Source organism: Mirounga leonina, unplaced genomic scaffold (genome assembly GCF_011800145.1).
Source record: "Mirounga leonina isolate KUSES-001 unplaced genomic scaffold, KU_Mleo_1.0 Mir_93, whole genome shotgun sequence".
NCBI classification, from domain to species: domain Eukaryota; kingdom Metazoa; phylum Chordata; class Mammalia; order Carnivora; family Phocidae; genus Mirounga; species Mirounga leonina.
Window position 1 is genome coordinate 45289748 of NW_023270854.1, and position 22628 is coordinate 45312375.

Consider the following 22628-nt stretch of genomic DNA (forward strand, 5'->3'; position numbering starts at 1 on the left):
AAATGCAGTCTCATGGCCTCCATCAATTCCATTCCTAGCCACTTTTCCACACACTTCTTATTTTGTAGACCAGTGGTTTCCAAACTTTTTGATTAGAAAGAATTTAGTATTCATCTTTGTCATACATAACTTATCAATACATTTCAAAGATGCACATATATACAACATTCACAAAAGTAGAAATTGAAAACTGAGGTCAAGATGAAATACACAGGTATTTAAAATAAATTTATGTTGTTTTGAAGTCCTGGTCCAGATTCACTTTTTTTGACAATTCATTTTATTTTTTTAAAATTTAATTTTAAATTTTATTTGTTTATTTGACAGAGAGAGAGCACAAGCAGGGGGAGGGGGCAGAGGGAGAAGCAGAATCCCCAATGAGCAGGGACCCCGATGCAGGGCTTGATCCTAGGACCCTGGAATCATGACTTGAGCCGAAGGCAGACATTCAACTGTCTCAGCCACCCAGGCACCCTTTGACAATTCATTTTACTGGCTCTGTCTCACGGAACCACCAAAGAGCGAATGCGTGTTATTACACTTCCCAATGAGGTTCATCATTATCAATGGTGGATATAAGCCCACATTTCAGATAACTTTCTTGATAATGTCAGGGTTTTTTGCCAGTTTTGGGTCAGGTCTGATTAAATTGTTTCCCTCCTCTATACAATGGCTGACGAACAGCTTTTACTAGGAGTGGAAGCAGCCAGATTTGCCATTTTCTTGACGATTACTTGTGCTCCATTATCAATATCCTGCAGTTTTCCTCGCAGAAGACTTTAAAAAATCACTTGTCAAACTTTGAGGATTTTGTGTAAATTAGATTAATTAACATTAAAAATATGATCCGTAAGTCTCTTTCACTGGGCTCGGTAGACTGCATTATTTGATGTGTGGGAAGGGACTGGAAAAGCAAGGGCACCCAGGCTGATGGGGATACTATTTATCTTCCTGCTCTCAGGAAGATCTGCTTTGTTTCTGGCTGGTGTCTGTTCTGATTGATTTCTAAATATTCAGAGCATCTTCTCTATCCTAGGATTTGTACCCTATATTTCAGAGACCACTGTTCTTGACTACCGTGTGCTACATCATTTGTAAAACAGCTCGCTAATCTCTGCTCCTCTCAGTTTTAGATGAAGTGGTGGGGTTGAGGGTGTCATTTTCATGGTCTGGCAGGGCCATGACTAAATTCTATGCATTTACCAGAGAAAAAGCAATCCTCCCTAATTGGTTCCAACCTCTGAGCCGTTGGCTGAGTGAACTCCTTTTTCTGATTTTGGAGGAAGAGTCAGTGAAGCTATTACCCGCTATGAAAGCTTTGTTATTTTCACACAGAACTTTTGATATTAATACATAGTCTACCATTCTCTTCTTGACATATTTGTTTGTGAAGTTCTCTATCAAAACATGAATGTAAAATAATCATTTTTGGTCCATTTTCTTGACAATCTTTGAATGCTTCTGTACACTGCAATTGGGATTTATAAAAGGACTGTACTGATGAGTTACGTTTTCCCACTGTGAATGAGTTATTACATGTATTAATTTAATAAAATCAAATAGTTGGAATGTTGAAGGGGGTAACTTAAGAAGTATTTCTATGTATTCTTGATGTGCATTTTGAAATTGGTATTGTTATTCTCAGCCTGCTTTAATAACTTGTGCATCACAAGAAAGCTACCGATTATGAATGAAAAGTTCCTGAAGGGTGAAAGTGCTAGAAATAAAAAATAAATGGGTGCATTCGCTTTATTTTTTACAAGTAGAACCTAACTGGAGGATGTCACATATTAGCTATAACTATGCTTCCAAATTATCTGCTCCTTGATTAATTTGAGTTTTTTGAAATTAGCATTTTGAAATGAATATAATCCAAGAAAAAATTAGCATTATTTGTTTGTGTAGAAAACATTGTTACCTTTGGATGTCTAGCGGAACCACAACTGTTTTAGATAAATGGTTTTGCCTTAGTTGTGTAATTGATAATGAATATATAATCATCTAATTCTGTGGTTTCAGGATTTATTTGCCAAAAATTGTAAATAAAATGTCAAGAACACAATCCATGGGAGAATATCTTCAAGAATTTCCACTGCGTCCTTGATGGTCATTGATGGTAATTAAAGCTGTCAGTTTGTCCCTGTGGAGAAGTGTAAAAATTATAAATGAAGGGATGTATTTGGGATGTGGCAACAGTGGGGCCTCTTTTGTGGGGAAGATGAATTAAAAGAGATCAACTATTTCCTAGGCCCTATGCAGCCATTCAGTCTGTCTTACAAGCAGGGCAATGCATAGCAATTTGGATACAGTTATGCGCACACAAGGGCTCTGCCACATGTAGCCTGTTCTTTATGTTGAAATTCAACATAATAAAACTTAAGATGTTGAATTTTTACATTTTTGCACGACTGCACTTAATTTTTTTTTTTTTTTTACATTACTGTACTTAGGATGCTTCCTTTAAAGAGTGGTGAGTTGCTAAAGGAGTATTAAAAGTAGACTGTTTCCCCATTCTTTCTCTTTGTGCGAAGTCTATGGCTGGGATCTTGTCTTTGGGGAATGGCAGCAATGTCACGGAAATCCATGACCTCTTAATAGGCCTTGGGAGGGGAAGGCAAGAATCATTCTACACTGTGCCCTCAGGGCTTAGTTCCTTTAAACTTCAAGGAATTGGACTGGAACTCTTCACTCCTTCTTTCTTTCAGCTTTACCTTCAGGGGAAATTGATCGATTAGAGGTGATTATTCCACAAACTCTGAACCCTTTTCCCCTCTTTGTTCCAACTGGAGCTTCTCAAAGTTTAAAGGGATTGTGTCTCCTGGGTGAATTGTAGAATGAATTTAAGTAGATTATTGGGTAGAACTCTTTGAACACACATTAAAAGTGCTAAAAAATATATTTGGAACAGAAGGAAATATTTGAAGCCAAAGGATAAAGAAACATTTGTTTCAGTGCTAATTATAATGTAATTATATGGGATATTTTTGAGCAAACGATTAGTTGCTAGACTGTAGAATCATAGTAGTGCTTCAGACCAAGAAAATAACAGGGTCAGTACAACAAATGGACAAATGTGGAAAATCTGGATGGTGTAAGACCCTAATGGGACAGAATACATCCATAAATGACTAGGTTTATATATGTCCTGTATTAACCACAGCAAGATTCTACTAATTGATGGCTTTTAGTTTTTTCTAACTTCTTTGTTTTACAACAACAAAATGATATATACCTAATTTTTTTTTTTTGCATGCATGCATGATAGGTTTGTCTTATGGACACTGTGGACATCGTTTGAATGATATCTATTACCACAGCAATTTAATTTTTCCCTCTTTAAAAAAATCTAATTCTTCAACTCTACCTACCCACAGAGCAGTATTAGCTCCCCCTGGTGACTAAATAAAAATGTAGACAAGAATGATTGGGGTGATGAGCTTCATTAACTTTAATCTTTAAATGCATAATTAATACTAAGATGCATACAGTAGGCATGTACACTGAACTGTTTTCCAAATAAAAATTCTAATTAGTCTTGAGAAATGTCCATTTTCATATCAGTACCTACATGATGAAGGCTGGTAGATCTTATGTGGCTTTCTTGGAATTGTGCCCATTTTAATGACCCCAGAGCTCTTGGTTTTCTGATGTGGGAGATATTAGAACAGAGGGTAAATATTCAGATCTCCTGTACACTAGGAGCTCATTATAAACAGAAAATAAAAGCAAAAGCAACTACCAATTTACCTATATCTATCACTCTTACAAAATAGACTTTCTATAAAGAAGGTTATCATTGTTAGAATGATTTAAAAGACTGTTACACGTTCAAACACTAAGATGTATTTTTTTGTTGTATCAAGAAAACATTTTTCCATTTAATTTACGAATTATTTGAAGTGTATATTTTTCTTACCGAAGTTGGCTTTCAGCTTAAGTCTTATAGTTTAATTTATTAAAAAATTCCCCATCATAATTAAATTATGAGGTTGACAGTTGAGAATGCTTTTATAATCTTTTTGAAAACAAATCTGTCAAATCTGTCCTGTACTTACGATTTCTCATATGTAATTTTATTTTCTATGCAAAGTCTTTGCTTTTCACCCTGTTTTATAATGGTCACCAGAAAGCAGTGTTCTGTGACTATACAATCTGGTTTAATTATTTTATATTAAATATTATATATTATCATGAATTCAAAAAGAAAGCTCTGAAATTTTATCTGAGAGCTAATATTTGAATGCTCTTTTGCTCCTCCTATTATTCTGAATGTATGCTCCCTATAATTAGCACCCCACCCCCCACGCTCACTAACCTTTTGCTTTTCTTCCCTCCCCAGGACTTTATTTTTAGGGCACAAGCCTTAGCCTCTAGGTTTGTGTTTTCCTTTTGTTTTTCCAAGGCACCTGTCTGTGTTGGGAGAAAAGATACAGTCTTCTAAATGTAACAATTACTTTTTGATACCTGAGGTATCATCCTCTTTGGCCTGTGGAAATCTATGGGAAACTTCTTTTGGAGTTATTGATACTATTTTGTCCCTCAGCCTGAAGTGATAGTATGGTTATCAGGCAGCACAAGGGAATGCAGCCCCTCCTCCTCACCTTAGTTTATTTTTCCCTCCTCCCATTGCTTCCTTTCTCAAGGGAACTGCCTGCCCTTTGCAGTTCATTTGCCTCAGCCCTTGCAAAAAAGCAAAGAACCATGCTTTGCCTTAACTTTTGCTTGTGGTCCCTCATAGGCAGAGCTTAAGCTGGTGCCTCACAACTAAATAGTGATAGCTTTCTTCTTGTGAACACTGGTTTAAAACTGACAAGCTTTGGGCACCTGGGTGGCTCAGTTCGTTAAGCGTCTGACTCTTGGTTTTGGCGCAGGTCATGATCTCATGCGTCATGAGATTGAGCCCTGGAATGGGGCCCCGTGCTCAGTGGGGAGTCTGCTTGAAGATTATCTCCCTCTGCCCCTCCCCCACCCCTGGTTTCTCTCTCCCTCTCTAAAGTAAATAAAATAAATCTTAAAAAAACCCCAAAAAACTAGCAAGTTTTTGTTAATACAAATACTATTATATTGATTAGATATTGTAGTGTGGCTTAGTATAATGAAAAGTATGTGGCATCATTTCTTGCTACATGAAGAAGGCTGTGCAGAGGTAGTGAAATGAATAGCACCTCTCATTAATTGGTTTTCCCAAATACTACTGTGCATTTGTCAGCAAATTCAGCTCAGTAAACATTTATCAAGGTCCTACTCTTTGTCCAGTAAGGCTGGACCCAGGGATCAGGGCCCAGGATCTTCTGGGAGAAAAATGGTTGAGAGTGGCTCTCTGAGTCCAACCTGGAGGTTTAGAGATGGCTTCCTGGATGACATGATGCTGTTAGTGATGAGAAAGAGTTAGCTAGGTGAAGAAAGGTGGGGTGGGGGACACTTCAGGCAGATAAAAGGGAAAGAAGAACAAGGGAGAGGTAGGAAAAAACAGAGTAGTGTCTGCTTGGGCACCTTCGAATAAGAGGAAAAGTACAAGATAGGGAATTAGTGAGATAATATGAATGTATTATCTGTTGCTATGTAATAAGTTACTCGATAGCTTTCTGACTTAAAATAACAATCTTAAAGTTTCTGGAGGTCAGGAATTTGGGAGCAGCTTACTTGGGAGATTCTGGTTCAGGGTCTCTTATGAGGTTGTAGTCAAGAAGGTGGTTGGGGCTGCAGCCATCTGAAGGCTTGAGTGGAGATGGAAGATTCACTTCTGAGCTCAATCACATGGCTACTGATTGGACACCTCAGGTCTTCACCATATGGGCCTCTCTACAGGGTAGCTCATGACATGGCAGCTGACTTTCCTCAGAACAAGTACTCTGAAGAGAGGGAGCGGGAAGGATATGGAAGTTGCAGTGTATTTATGACCTAATCATGGGAGTGGCATACCATTAATTTTGCCAAATTCTATTATTGATCACACAGACTAACAGACTAATTCTGGTATGATACGAGAGACAGTTATTATACAAAGGCATCAATACCAGGAGATGGGGGTCATTGGGGGGCCATCTTGAAGGTTGGTTAAACCGGGAAGGGAAGTAGGGTCTGGCCATGAGGGTGGGGGGCTATGCTGAGAACTTAAATTTGATTCTCTGGCCTGTGGTTTTTATGCTGTTTTGAGGAATCCTCAGGTATCACCCAGGTAGGCATGGATGTAGGGATTGAGTTAGCCCGAGTCCTTCATTCCCTGCAACTGGAACAGCCCAGGCTGGAATTCTTTTATGTACTGGATATTTGAGTAAGATTTTATTTGAATATTGAGTTTCGAAGCTTAAGAATGTTTGATAATTACTGTTTTAGACAGTGGGTAGCTACTGAAGGTTTTCTGCTGGGGTAACATCTGTTCAGGTTGCATGGCATGTGGAGAGTAGATTAGAGGGGAATTGGCAGCTCTTGTGATGGCACTATTAAGAGAAGATGGGGCCAAAAACAGTGCAGTGGTCAGAGGAGTGGAAAGAAGGGTCAAATTCAATAAATATTGAGGAGGTAAAAATCACATGTAGTGATTGATTCATTGTAGAGCATAATAGCAAGGAAAAGATCTAGATCCAACCCCAATGTTTCTGAATTCCTCAGGTGCATTGGGTGACCCTCACCTGACATCAGGAATGAGAAAGAAGCAGGTTCGGTGAGTTCACTTTTTGCTCACGTTAAGTTTGAGATAACTTTTCTGGCTAAATTGTTTAAAATGGCAGTTGTGTATGTAGACCAGAAACCAAAGGTAGACATCAGGCCATGTGGCATACTTCCTGTTTCCCTTACTTGTGGTTGAGTTTTCCTTTGCCAGTTACCTAAGTTTCTGCCCCCAGCTTACCCCCATTTTGGCAACACTGCTTCTGATCCAGCTCCCCTCCCCTCATTTTAATAATGAATCTCCTTTCCTGAGGTCGGTTACTACTTCAGCTTTGGCTTCTGGCTGGAAGGCCCTTTGGAGCTTGGGGTTGCTCCAGCGAGCAAAAGGGACACCCTGAAAAGGCAAGACAAATAAAAGCTGAACCACTGACTAGTGTTCTTTTCTTTCAAGATGAAGAATTTTGACATACAAGGTTTAATGCCTTATTGAAATCGAGCAAATGGATGCTAAGAAGGGTGCTTTATTCTCACAGGATTAAAGCAGTGGGTTTTCTTTTTAAAAATATATCCTAAGGTTCATCTCTATAGGAAATCTTACCACTTAGGAGTTGTTGGTTATGCCCACCAGCACCCCCTCTCATGGCCCCCCCCACCAAAAAAAATTACCAGGCACATTTAATTTTCCTGTTCATTTTTTTGGAATCTGTGGCTATCTTGTGAACCTTAACAGGCTGCTTTTAGGCCTGATTTTTAGACTTGCAGTTCCCAATCATCTCCCTGAGCATTATTTTCATTAAAAATTCCATTAGCTTTAAAAAAATCAATGTAATCATTCAGTAGTAATTAATTCTTACCAATCTTTGAAAGGAAAGATGAATTAACAAAACTTCAAGATGTTAAAATGAGTAAAAAGAGTCGTGTGGTTAATGGGACTAGTAGAGATGTCAGTATAATGGATAGAGGGGTGGGCTCTGGCAACTGGCCAGCCACAATGCAAATCTCACTTCTCCAAGAGCTAGCTGTGCAGCCTTAGGCACATTACTTAAATTTTTAATCTAAAATTTCTTTATCTGTAAAGTAGGGGCAATAATAAAAAGGTAATAATATTGCCTGCCTCTTAGAGTTGTAACAATTAAATGAGCTAATAGATGTATCATTCCAATAAGGTGCTTGGCACACAGTGAGCTCTCACTACAAACATAATTATCAGTATTAGTATCATGAAAGGTGGTAATGATTCCTTTAAGAATAACTCACATGAGTCAGATTCTAGATTTGAATGTCTTCCAGAATCCTGAGGGGCTTTGAAAGAGTTAGTATGAGTTAATGCTTGGCATTCTGTGTTAAATTCTCCCCCTTTTAAAATTCAAAAGGGAATAATGTGTGATCAATGTTGGGGGAAAGGGGCAATTGGAGGAAATAAGAAGGAGTTTAATTAAGTATGCTCATCACCATTCTAGTAAGACCTTAATGTTTAGATTTGTGCAGATTAGAGAACATCATATTTTGGGAATAAAGAAGAGAGGCCCTGTATCTATATAACATTTTATTCTAACTTTATTCTGTACAAAATATTAAAAATTAGGGCCCTGACCTAAGTTTTTGGCCTACATTTGTGTAAATAGAAGAAGATAGTTGTGCAATGGATAGCGTTGAAAAATGTTGTACTCATAGCTTATTTATTTAGTGACACAGAATTTTCCCATGCATCCTTTAGAACGTTTTTTGGTTTTGTTTTTAAATCCTCCCTGGTTTTGTGAATTAATTCAAAAATTATAAAATATTAATTTTAGTTTAGTACAATTAAAAATATTCATACCTTGTTTTTAGTAGGCATGCAAAAGTGTCATGAAATTGGCCTAGCAGTCATAGAGATTCAGGTGATTAGTGGTTTGGAAAATCATCTGGGGGCTAAGTGAATTCCTTTAAATGTGGGAGATTCATACTTATGCTTTGTAGGGGAAGAGAGCTTAAAGAAACTCATCTGTGCAACACATGACCCTAAGACAGTTGACTTTTGCAGTGCACTAAACCTATTAAAGCAACATACTTAATGTGTACATGTTAGTGACTTTTTAGTGAATTCACATTGTCTGTGATGCATCATGAGGGTACAAAGAAATGTGAGTCATGAACCTGATTGCAAAGGATCTTACTATGCACTTGGGGAACAAAATACATGTACCTGAAAAAGTAATATTGAATGCAGCACTATGTCATTCAATGTCAGAATTTCTAATATGAGCAGTAAGTTATGTGAGTGTTTAAAGAAGGGAGTGGTTAAGTGTGCAGGAGCTGTTAGGAGAGGCCCTGTGGAAGTGATCACTGTGAGGTGAACACACCCAGACAGCTCATTAGGAAGTGAATAGGAAGGGGGTAGCTATGGGAAGTCAGGACAAGACGAAGCATCCCAGATAGTTCGGAATTGTAGTTGGATAAAGACTCTGAGTTAAGTTTTGATATCTCATCCAGAAATAATTTCATGAGCAGTAGCACTGTGTTACATCAAGTTGCACACTCCTGGAGTATTCAAGAGTTCGAGCAGAGCACAGTGCATGAAAAAATGCTACGGGTATGCATGAAATAAAGTAACCATGGGGTTAGTTACTAACCAGGAAAAAAATACCTGTTTCTATATTAGGTCATCCTATGAGTAGTTTGAAGAATTAAGTAGGGTAGGATCTATGAACAACTGCTAAGAAGTGAGTTGGGTTATAGCAGCATTTTAGAATACCTCTCTAAAATAGCCTCACCATCATGGACTTTCATATGAAGTTTCTTAATTCATTAAAAATATATTGAGCCTGAATCCAGGTGACTACATGTGATAGTAGGATCTTCTGCCTTAATGCTTTTGTTAAAATGTCATGAAGTGTCTTCAGACTTAATTTTCACTTAAGTTTTATTCTTATTATGCTATGAGCCTTTGGTGCTTAGCAAATGTAAATTTTCTCCAGCGAAGGAAGAAATTACTAGCACAGCTATTAGTAGATTAATGAAAAGTCTTATTGCTTCTTAAAATTTATATTTTCATGGTGATTGACAATCGCTAATTAGTTAATCCTCTGCCTGTGCTCATGAGGTAGGTCAATATTATCTCCATTATAAAATGAGAAGATTGAGAAATCAGAATCTTCAATGATTTCCTCAACAACCTAGTTCTGTATTGACATGACAAAAATAAATTGAGTTTACTCTTAAGCATTTCTCTTTTGTTAGTTAATGAAATATCTTTGCGTTGAACAGTTGATCACTGGAGACATCTTTTCCCTTCACTGTCCAACTAAAACACCATTCACATCAAGTGGCTTAGACATCTAAGACTGAAAGGGACTTTGGACACATTCAAAAGCTATATAATTATATATAACAGAAAAACCCCAAATAACAACAGCCTAAATTAGAAAGATGTTAATTTCTTGCTTATATGTGAGAGCTCTAGAAATAAGCAGTCCAGAGCTGGTTTTCTTTCTTGGTGCTCTGCTTCCTAGCAGACGGTTGCTATCGTCAAGAGAACCTGCTGGCTGTGGGACTTACGTCATCATGACCAGTTGGAGGTTAGGAAAAGAGGGAAGATGGAAGAGCTAACAGGGCCTTCCTTGTCTGAATCGGCTCCTTTTAGATGGCCATTCAATAAATCCCACATGGGATTCCACTCACATCCTCAATGGAAGAGTGGATTTTGAGGGAGGCGACTGACACAGTCATGCAATGAGCATATTTGAATATTTGGATTTTGTGTTATTTTGTATTACTGGTGATATTTCTCTTTTCCAATATCATGTATAATTTAGAGGACTTGCTAAAACATAAATGCCTTGTAAACTCCCACTATGGACAGAACCTTTTTCTCTGGTTGATAACCTATATTCTTTAATTATTTAGCAAATGGCACATTTGATTTTCCAATGGAGAAACTGTTTTTGAATCTAGGGTAGAACTGCAATCTAAGACTGTGCTCGGTCCACCTTGATTCTTTGTCAGTACTCCTAGACAGAAATATAAGGAAACCTACCTTTATTAGAGCAGAATGCTTAATACAGGCAAGTCAGGCACGTTATGGATATAGAAGCCCAGGGAATGTTTTCTGGGCCATGGTACAGCACATGGAACTTCTGTGTGCCTAACCAACACTAACACTGTCCTGTTTAATCCCAGAAACTACATTTTTCATGAAAGCAGCATAAAACATGCTCCATTCGGTGTGTGTCCTGGGACGTGGAGGTCAATTAAATGAAAGGTATGTCACACACCTGTTTTTTGGATGAGATCTATCACATAGGAATGACTAACCTGCCATTGCTAGTTTGAGACATGAAACTGCCTAGACTGTCTACAATAGCTAAACAGCTGGTGTGAGACATGCCTTCTTATTCAGTGTATGTGTGCCACATGCCTCCAAACACTGCCATGCACACTTGTCTCTCACCATTCTTCCTCTCCATGGTCTTCCCCAGCATCTGCAAACAAATAGGTGGTATAAAAAAATGCACTAGATAATCTATACAAATGGAGGGATTGTAGAGGACAGAAGTTTTCCATTTGGTGTTAAAGAACAATCATGCAAAATTAGAGCTAAAAAGACCCTTAGAGTTCATCTGGTCCAACTCCCTTTTTATAGGAATGAAAATCCAGACTCACTGTTACCTAGCAGTTTGCTGGCCCTGTTAAGACTTGGAACATTGAACTTCTGACACCAAGTCCAGTGTTGGTTTTGCTATATGAATTATTTCATCAAAGTGAAATGCATAATGAATCACACTATAAGCCATTACCCAAAGCGTATTTCAGGTCAGGTAACTGCTTGTTAGGGTCATAGTGTCCTTGTCTTCTTCAGGTGGGCACTCCTTAAGTTGTACCAGATACTTAATCTGTAAATAGATGGACTCTATGAACCTCCCTGCCTCTCCGCCCCCCATCCCCCATCTCCTTTGAGTATTTTTCCCAATCCCTAGCTCCTACCCCATTCTTTGGGGACATGTGGAGAGAAGAGCCTGCTGATCTCTGAGAAGGACCCGTGCCCACTGGGGACTTGTACTAGCAACATGAGGGCTGCCTGATTTCCCTTGGAAGGACAGGTCATGAGCACAGTATCAGGTCACCATTTTGGCATTAAAGTGGGCTCTGTGGCTCTCTCCGTACATTCCTTGGTGTTATTATGGAAGACTCCTCTCTGTAAGGGGTGATGCTTGATGAAGCAAAAATGATCAGCTACCTGTCAAGTCTCTCAATTGTAGATGATTCTGTGTCTTTTGGGTGGAAGGTACAGAAGGGCAATGTGCTTCTTCTCAGTTGCGTCTGGTTTCTCTGTAGTTGTACCAGGCATTAGCTGGGCTGCCCAAGTCCTTGTCAGTTTTCCTGCCCTACTGGATATTTTTAGATTTCTCTAACCCTGAATGAGACCCCTTTCCAGTTTTTAATAAATCTCTAATGTGCCCCTTGTGTATATCTGAGAAACTCCATAAAACCGGGCATAGATACGATGGAAGAAAAAGTAAGTTCCAGCTGCCAGTGGCTTATGTTTGCTAATTGGAAAAGTTATGGGTGCTTTCAAAATAAAAACAAGTTTATAGACATTCTTTATAGTATAGCTGTTACATTTTTAGAGAATTAAAATGTAGGTTGTGTCATAGGCAACCCTTATCCACCTTTGTGCTTGCAATGCTCTGGAGAAACATCAATGTTTCTCACTGTTGTTTGATGTTTTCCAATTATTAATATGTATACATCTTTAAGAGTGGGAAAACAGTTGAAGAATCAAAGAGAAAAGGAAAGCAGAAAGTTTTCAATATAAGGAGCATATGACTCTTTTATATCTTTGCTGAAATTAAAGTTAAATATTTATAAATGTTTCTGAGGAGCTTTAATATTTCTTTTTTTAAGATTTTATTATTTGAGAGAGAGAGAGAGCGCAAGTGGGTAGAGGAGCAGAGGGGGAGGGAGAGGGATAAGCATACTCTGTGCCCACCATGGAGCCCAACGTGGGGCTCTATCCCCGGACCCAGAGATCATGATCTGAGCTGAAACCAGGAGTTGGATGCTTAGCCAACTGAGCCACCCAGGTGCCCCGGAACTTTAATATTTCTATTATAACTTTCAAAGTTTGCAAAGTTAGCTCCTCTAAGTTTGGTTTGGTGAGAATTTATGATCTTTCTAATACATCCAAAACTTTTAATTAATAGATGTAAAAATGTCCCAAAATGAGAAAATTCTCATTTATACACTATTAGATCAAAGCATTTATTTTCAAAATAACCATTTCCATAGCATATGTGTATGTGTATTTAAGTCAGCTTATCATTATATTGATATAATAAAATATTATAGAATTTTTTGGTTAATTATTGCCGGGTAATGAACCACCATAAAAGCTAGTGGCTTAAACATGATAACAGTTTATTACTTTTCAAGATTCTTTGGGTTGACTAGTCGGATATTCTGCTTTTCATGAGGTTGACCTGAAGTCCAAAATGGTCTTACATGGCTGGTGCTGGCTTCACCTGGGAGCTCAGCTGGGGCTGTCAGTGAGGGGGCCTTGGCTGTTTTTCTCATAGGCCTCTCCATGGCTTGCTTTGGTTGCTCACAGCATGGGTCTGCGGTCCAAGGAGTGCCCCAGGGCCTAAATTGCAGTATCTTGATGCCCAGGCTCAGAAAGAACCCAGTATTACTTCCATTGTATTCTTTTGGTTAAAATAAGTTCCAAGTCCCAGTGCAGATTCAAGGGCAAGGGGAGTAAATTCTACTTTTCCATGATGAAATAGGGAGGTCACACACACCGCAAAAGAGCCCGTGGGATGGGAATCATTGTCTGAGGCCATCTTGGGAAACACAATCTATAGCAGACATCCAAGTCCTTCTGATTATCATTTCTTTTCTTCCAAGTCTGTCATGCAATTTTAATTGATCTTATGCTACTAAGTGAGAAAAAGGAAGCAAGAATTTACTATAGCCCTTTTGTTCCCTTGTAGTATGGGTCGTTAATGTCCTAATCCTACTCTCATATGTCATTAGGAATCTTTATTTATTAAAGAAGCATTAGTCAAATATAGTGGTTTCTCACCCTGACCAGTATTAGGCAATTGCTTCATGAAAACCATAGTGTTTCTCCCCATCCTATTTTAGAGCCTGTTAGGAGTAGAACACAGCACGGTCATTGAGTGATGTCTCAAGTAGGTTTCTCTCAACGAGAGTACTAGCTAGTTACCATCATTCTGAAGTTTCTGATTCTGTCTGTATTCAGAATCCCTCAGTTATTTTTCTTATCCCCTTAGTCTGTAGAAAATGTTTATTTGAGATCATCTTTTTGTTGTTTGCTTTTAGCTTACTCACCGTCTTTCTTCACTCCCTCCTTTGTTGGACTTTGTAGCACAAACACGTTTGAAGCAGTTTAGCTTTTGTTTTGTACAGTTACAACTCAGTATTCTGTATGGCTTCCTACCCAGACCTCACATGGGCCAAGTCCTGGTATATGCTAGGCAGAGGAAAACGGACTTTTCCTGATAGGGATGAGTCAGTTTCCTTCTGCATCAAGATGTTTACACATGGGGACAGATGCAGAGGATGACAACCCTGAGTCATGTGACTGCTAGATTGTTTTTCTTTGCTGGATTTCCACGTGGGAAGTGGTGGGAGCGAGAACTTTGTGGCTGCTGCGCCCAGGATGTCCGCTGTCCAAGGTGTATCCACATCTGTGGTCTGGTCACTTGGCAGGGAGCCAACTCTGCATTGTTTAGGGGCATGCTCACTCTTTACAAGAGCGACGTGATCCTGCATCTAGAGTGAAACTTTAGAATGATTTAATTTCACTCACTGAAGCCACGCGTGTGTTACAGTTACTACCTATGAATTGCTTTCAATCTTTGCAGCATGATAAGTTATTCCTTTCCTCATTGCTTTTTTAAAAAAAAAAACAAAACCCTACTAAGTCTAATATCTTACCTTTCATGGTGATTATTATTCCTAGAATAACAGGTTAGTGTAATCTCTCGGGTAGTATAGGATCAAGGAAAATCATATAATGTGCCACTGTGATCACCCAGCTGTCCCATTTAAAAAAATGTGAATTGTGGGGGGTAGGAGAACAAAAGTCCTAGGGGTATAGAGACTTGTAGAAGGGTAGTTGCTTCACTTTCTCTTGTGACAGACAGGGAAGCAGAAAGGATGTATAGAGTAATTGCATCTCTTTATATGAGCCTTACATTTGCTTTAACAACAGCAACGGGAGAGAGAGGTGGTCTAATCTCAAATGTACTCCAACCCTGTCCACATGCCAAAACAGAGGCAGAATGTATCGGAGGGATAGTCTGGTGGTATGATTGGCCCCGGGTTCATTAATTGGTGGAGGCTTTTGCCTAGGACATCATTTAGTAGAACTGACAGGTAGAATTGCAAATACAGGCTTTTATAAATTTTCTGTTTCTTTGTGTGATTATACACATTTTTTCCTCTGTGATTTAAATGAAACTCAGGACTAATCCATGTTTTCTGACAATAATAACTCGACAGTAATTAAGATAAGGAATTTTTCAAAACAGTGAAAAGACTATCACAAAACATTGCCATCTCTTTATCTAGAGTGAGTGAATGGTGGAATGTGTTGCACTTAGCCCAAGTGCATGCCGGGTACTCAGGAAATGTGAATGAATGAATGAATGAATGAATGACTCAAAAAAATCTAAGAATAGGAAAAACTTCTCCTCTAGGATTTCTATTAAGGCTTTATGGAGCTTGTTATCATAAGAAAAAATAAATGTCTGAAACTCATCTAAATCTTCCTTCTTGCAGAAAAAAAAGAATAAATATGTGAATGTTTTAAAAACAGACCTTTGATCTCAGAACTGGTGGGGAAACTGTTGGTTTCTCTCTGTTTGCAGTTTTCCTCAAGGACCTGTGGTCGGTGTCTGTTCTGTGGTGGTATGGCAGGGTAGGTAGCCCACTTAGGCAGAACTTCCAGAGTACAGCAATATTGCTATCTTCTTAAGTCATAGTGTGTCCAATAATATGCACATTCACGTTCTGTATTGCCTCAGAGCAAACTATTTTATAGTCAGACATTTTCAAAGCAATCCAACAATGATTTTTAAAAATATCTTGATGAGACTAAATAAACTGATCACAAAGGGTTTGGTAAGATTTTTGCTTGGATTTGCTATAACTCCAATATTGTAAATTGATTTTGTGCAAGCTGTCCTAGGCCTTCGGACTAGTGCATACTTACTTACTCTGGTGTCTGTTAGCAAAAATGGATTACAAAGTATAAGTGCCAGCTATTTGTGCTTCTTCTATTTAGCATCTTTATTAGTTTTTTGACTTCATTTAGTATGTTATAGATGTTTTGAAGACGCACCTGTCTTAAAGCATGTGGGTCTTATTTTGTGGTCCATTTTCATTCTTTATATATCTATCCTTTTTTGATAATATGGGGGAAACAAAGAAATACAAAGAAATGGTTGCTACTTATAAGCCTATATAATCTATGAGGTGATCATACACACATAAAAGAAGGACAGAAAAAATACAAGACATTCTTTTTTCATTCATTTAATACTTAATTGTTGAGCACCAGCTATATGCCAGGCATGGTTTCTTGTACTGAGGATAGAGCCTTGAACAAGAAAGGAAAGGTTTCTGCTTTCTGGGAACTTATGGTTTAGTGATTATGATTATGATTAAGCACAACAAAGTATAAAGAGATACATCCTAGAGAATATAATAAAGCATCAAAGTGTATGGTCAAGTCATGAGAGATTACTGGGGTTTGCCATGTTCCGGGAAGGCCTAATTCATGGCAAGGGAGCCTTGAACTTGACCTTGAGGAAAAGAAGGTATTTGCAGAGATGTGGAGGAAGTTAGACGTGTACTTCAGTGTAAACATCCCGCAGTGTGATCTGAGAAGGTCAAAACACTCTTCTAAGGAAGAGTGTTTGTTCAAGGAAAATTCTCTGATCCTCTTTCCTGTTCCATATGCACCCCACTAACTTCCTGAGGTTTAAATCTCAAGACCCTCAGCAGTGGAGTTCTATTTAGAATGAAGTATGAGTATTTTTTGGAGAAATGGATAATCTCAGATCTCAAATTTATAGCAAGTATGGGCAAATGGTATATGTGATTTACATACATGAAATTGATGCTCAAAATGTGGAAAAGTATCTCCACATAGAAGGATTCACATGTAATTTATAGTATTACTGAATAAAATAGTATTTACAGAGAAGAGGAGAGTAATTGCAGTTAGCAGCAATTTCTTTTTGAGAAATTATACTTTTTATACCTAGTGGACCTATGACATGGGATAGTATTACCAGTATTACATAGTAAGGGTATAGGAGATAAAAGGGAATAAAATAAAGAATATAATTTTAAAATCAGAAGTTCTAAAATGGACTAGGGCCACTAAGACACAAAGAAGAGATTAGAAGGGCCTACCTTCAGCTGTTTTCATGTTGCCAATGCAGTGCTTTAAACCAGGGTAATAAGACCATGACAGAAGTGTAATTTCTTGGGCACCTGGGTGGCTCAGTCGTTGAGAGGCTGATTTCGGCTTGGGTCCTGGGATCGAGCCCCGCATCAGGCTCCCTGCTCCGTGGAAAGCCTGCTTCTTCTTCTCCCACTCCCCCTGCTTGTGTTCCCTCTCTTTCTCTCTCTGTCAAATAAATAAAATCTTTAAAAAAAAAAAAAAGAAGTGTAATTTCTTGGACTATATACCCACCAAATTGGCAAAAAGTGTAATAGTTCTAAGTGTTGACAAGGATCTGGAGTCATGGGGAATTTTAGACCCTGCTGGTGGTAGTGTAAATTGGTAGAACAACTTAGGGAAAATGGTTTGACATTAGCCAGTAAATTCAAAGATATGTAAAATTTAGGACTCTGCAGTCCCACTTCTCTGCACCCCAGAGAAACTCGTGTGCATGGGAGACATGGACAAGAATAATCAGAGCAGCGTTGTCTATAATAATGAAAACTGGAAACAACCCAAATGTCTGACAAATAGAAGAGGTAAATTGTGGATATTCAAATAATGGAATATATCAGCAAGAAAAATGAATCAAGTGTGGCTACACTCATCAAGATGAATAAGCCCTGCAAACCTAGAGTGCCTCAAGAAGCAGGACAAAAGAATATAATCTGTATGAATCTATTCACACAGAGTTCAAAACTAGGCAAAACTAGAGTAAATGGGTTAGGGATATATATAAAGATGGGATAACAATAAAGAAGGAATGAATATCACCATCACAAAAGTCACTTTAGTTGTTGCCTTTAGGGTAGGGAGAATAGATGATGATGGGGAGGGTCATAGGGGACTTTTTAGGTGCTGGCTGTGTTCTAATTCTTGTCTAGGTAATAATTTCATGAGTGCTATTTGTAATTATTAATTGGGGTGCCCATTTGTTTTTCTGCGCTTTTAAGTCAATATGTATAGTGCATCATTTTTTTAAAGAATTTTACGTGAAAGATAAAAGGATGTCCGAAATAGTACAGAAACATTTGTGTCCAAATCTGCCTCTGAAGATATAAGGCAATTATGCAAGAAGTACAGATAGATTTGCCACCACGTAAGTCCATTTTTGTTACTTGCAAGTGTAATTTGCCCATAGTCAAAAGAACGTTTGCTACTAGTCTAATAATTGAAAGATAATAAATGAAGAGTCATAGAAAAAGAGATCCCAGGCCTTTAGAATCAAATTTGATAATTAATTTGTAGTATAATTATTTTCCCATGCTTTATACATCTTTATTGATTGAAGCTGTCTCTTGAATCATACCTAGAAGCAGACTGACCAGAGGATCAACAGAAAATTAACAGCAAGGAGAAAATGAGAATACTCATCTAAAGAAGCCAGAAATTTTCATCAGTCTTATTATTTTAAAATCATCTGTGAATTCTTCTTTAAGGGAAACCCTTAATAGTACTCCAGCAGTAACAGCATTGCAGAGTATTATCCAGAAATGAAAGAGAATGTTAATAAAATCATTTCTTTTTTATGTCGATATGGATCAAAGTTGCAACTTCAAAATACCAATGATAAAAACGAACATTTTAAGATTCTAGGTTAATGCTTACTAAGGATAATATTCATTAACTAGAGTTCACTTCTCATGCTCTGGATTAAAGAAATTATTTGCAAGCAAACAAGAAAAAAATCATCTTTAATTTGCTAATCATAAGGCACTACTTTTTTTCAAAAGTGTCTTAAAAATGGATCTTTAATTTAAGTTGTGTGACAGTCGTAAAATATCCTCTGGTAGAGGCTTTGGAGAGATGGCTTGAAAGTTGTATGCAAGAAACTGTGGAAGCCCCATTTGCTAAAAGCAAATTTCCAAATTGATTTATTTTCTAGATAAAGCCGTACAATACTATTTAAATACCTGAAATATAAAAATGGATACTAATAAAATAGCCAAATATTCCACTGTAGAGTGTAAAATCTCCAAGTGTTGTGAAGAGTATCATAAATACCTATCCTAAGAAGCTCAATTAAAGTTTGGAAATAATAATTTTGTTGTTAAATCTCTAAAGAGCTGCAATAGTGAGATCACCTTGAGGTAGAATCCAGAAAAGCTAGTTTTAAATATTGTACTCCTGGAGCAATGATTGATTGATTCTCTAGTGTAAATTTCTTGGTAATGTCTGCTTAGAGACCTCTAAGAAATTAAGGAGTGTGTGTATGTGTGTGTGTGTGTGTGTGTGTATACATGCAAGAAAATCTGTTCGTGCAGCAACAGCCCTTTTTGGAGTCCTCATCTGGGTAAAAGTTACGGAGTATTTGGCAATCATCTCTGTGTTGGAAGATGGCTTATGGAGAGGACTGGAACTGGATGTATGATTTTTTTCTTTAATTATTGATTAAAATGATCGCTAAGCAACAGTGTAGCCAGAGCCTTTCCATTGTGTTATGTTCTGCCATCTCCCCTGCCTGATTTATTTACCTTAAATTGCGGGAACTAAAATACCGACTTAGAAATAAAGGCAAAATACACAAAAGGAAACCATTGGGCACAAGACTTAGGAAGTGACCTTGGAGATCGTTTAACACAGCGGATTCGAACCATGCTTTAGGAACTCTGGAAATCCCAACAGTTTGGGCAGGAGAGAAGGGTCGGGCTGGGGCTGGGAGGCTGAATCCTGAGCATCCCAACTCAGATTCATATTGGGTGGTTTTGTCCGTTTTATTTATCTTGGACCTTCCACCTAAAATTTTGTGTGAAGAACAAATAAACACAAATTGAGAGCCACGGCTTTAGGGCATAATCCCCCCTCCTCCTGCTTTCACATTTGAGTAAACTGGGCCCCAGTAAATTTGTAGCTTCTTCAAGATTTTTGTGGCTGGTAGAGGCAGAAACAAGATTTTCATATTTTTTAATGCTGTTTCCCCGACATTAATAACATTCTGCCTCCCCGGTACCTGTACCCATCATCTATATGCTGTATTTCTTAAGGATAATACATTATTTAAAATCTTTCATACCCACTTCTCTGTACCTGTGCATCAGGCAATCATGTAAGGGACACAAAAGGAGATACAATAGGCATGATGTTATAGGAAAGCTTTGGGGAGCTTTTTAAAATGCCATTGTCAGGGAGAGTTTGTGGGAAGGGTCTTTTTTTGTGTGTGTGTATGTGGACATGCTCCATTATTGTGCCCCTACATTAAGGCATGTTGTCTCAAATATAAGTGCCATGACATCCTGAAGATTGGTGACCAAGAGGCCTGCATATCAAGAAGCTATGAAGTGAAATTGGGAATATTTTCACAGTAATTATATGAGATTCACCAGAACATAATGTCTGAAATCTGAGGTAGTATCAGAGTTTCGTAGGATGCAGCAAAAAAATGGGACACTGGTAGGTGACATGCATAAATGTCGGTAGACGTGCTCATCTGACTTAGTTCAAGCCAAAGACCTTCTCTTCATTTTTCCAGGCAAATTAATATGTGGCAGTTTAAGAAAATGGCCTTAGATGATATGACTTTTTCTTCTACATTTCTTGTTTTTCTCCTTTCTTTCTATTCTTCCTTATAATGTATTATGTGCCAGATAGTGACAGGTACTAAAAAATTCTTTTCGTACCAAAAGAAGTTGAAAGAGTGATGCAGTGATTGGAACTTCCAAACCGCTGGGATAAAAATGCCTTCAATCTCAACAACTTTTCAAGTGCAGTTGTATCTAGAGACGGTGTTGATTACTGTATTCTGAAAACTCAGAAGTTCTATTTCTCCAGTTTTCTCAATTGGAAAATGGAAATTCCATTGTAAATGTGTGCTGTGTAACTAATTGCTGATATAGCATGCCCAGGGTTTTGCAAGAAGAGTGGCAGATGTCCACCAAGAGTGGAATTGTCTGCGGAACTTGTGTAGACATAGGGATCTTTGGGTGTTTGAAAGCAAAACCCAGAGGACTGACCTATATTTTTCCTGGTGGAAGATGAGCTGCCTAGTTCTTCAATGAACTGCTAACCAGGAAGTTCAGCTTTCTCCAAAGTAACTCTAAATTATTGTAATCCTGTGTCTGAAGCTCAAATTCATAATTTACTCTTGTGTTGCTGTGTTTAATCCTACTACTTTTGCTTCTGAACGACCACCCCAGGGGATATTGTTAAATATGGTGGTCACATTCAAACATTCCATATGGGAATGTGGGAAGGCTTTCATAAGCCAAAATGCTGATATAGAACATTTATTCATTTTGTTACATTTAATTGATATCTTTTCCAAATGAGTGTGGTGGAAATGCTTACTTCAATGAAATGTTTGCCCTTTTGTATGTTTTCACTTTAGAGGGTAAAATAGGGAAATTGATATCATCAATGGACAACTTTTGATGAGATGAATTTCACCGAGGCTTTACTTATGGCTAGATGTGAAAGAAAGAATCTAGATTTCTTACCATTCAATTATGTCTTGAATAGAATTCTACAGTGGAGCACCAACATTTGGCAAGGTTATTAATAGTTGTAGTAATGTGACTAATATTGTCCCTTTTGTCCCAGTAGTCCCCTGATTGGCCTTTCCTCAGGCACACCACAAAGTTTTATGTTTCATCTAAATCAAATGCTGAGTACCATAAACAAAATGGAGTACTGCAATGGAAATGGATTCATTGATGCATTCATTCATTTTTTTTCATCCTTTCATTCAAGAATACGGCCTACTATGCATCTAACACTGAATTCAGTAGAAATTGTTCTAGTTAAAATTTGGGAGCAAACAGTGGAATTTGCACCTCCCTGTCTACTCATTTGCAGTTTGTACTCTGGGCTCCCAGCGAGGGGCCCAGGAATAAGAGCATAGAATGTGTATTTCACAGGTGTTAGTGCTTGGAATGATTGATGAAATTTAAATTTGGAATCAAACACCAGCTTTCTAAGGTGTTCATAATCATTTGGAGAGTCTGATATTAACTCTTAAGTGAGTTTTGGGGAGCAAGGAATAGAATCTTCCTTTCAGAAGGCCAACAGCTAGGCCAGTATGTTCTGACTTTTAAGCTGCAGTTCATTTGATATTATTACTAATCAAAGCACCTTCTTTGGTTATTGTGGATGCTTATAAACTGCAGACTGCATGCAGTTCATGAATTTGGCTGCTTTTCCATAGCTGCTATGAAAATTGCAAACAAAATTGCTTTTCATTTTGCTTTGACAGGCAGTTTTAATTTTATTCATCATTTTAGCAAATTGTATAACATTTCAGTTGCGTGCAGCATTGCCTTTGTCTTTTTGTGCGCTATATTTATGCTGAAAATATGAAAACAACAATAAAGAAGAGACCAATAATAGCATCTTGTAGTAAAAAGGGCTTATTAAAAGGATATTTTCTGCCTGGGTGAAAAACTTCCTTGAACATGTCATAAATAGTTTATAACACACAGAGCTACACTTTTATTGTCTATACCAGTTGATTGTCTAGCTAGCCACATTTTTAAAATTAAAAAATAGTTTCCCCCCAAGTTGGAATTTATGGTTTATTTAGCCAGATCTTGTCACAGCTTAATTAGACAATGACTATCCTTTTTGAAGT

At 37.9% G+C, this 22628-nt stretch overlaps 1 protein-coding gene and 1 long non-coding RNA gene across 6 annotated transcripts in view; both read left to right on the top strand.

The window, feature by feature from the left end:
* The window catches only part of ZNF521 (zinc finger protein 521), a 274395-nt gene that overhangs the window by 36181 nt on the left and 215586 nt on the right, over window positions 1-22628 (top strand). The window lies entirely within an intron of this gene.
* Window positions 390-11798, top strand: LOC118004420. The gene is made up of 2 exons (XR_004677578.1): window positions 390-2116; window positions 6613-11798. It is a non-coding gene; the product is annotated as an uncharacterized LOC118004420 (long non-coding RNA).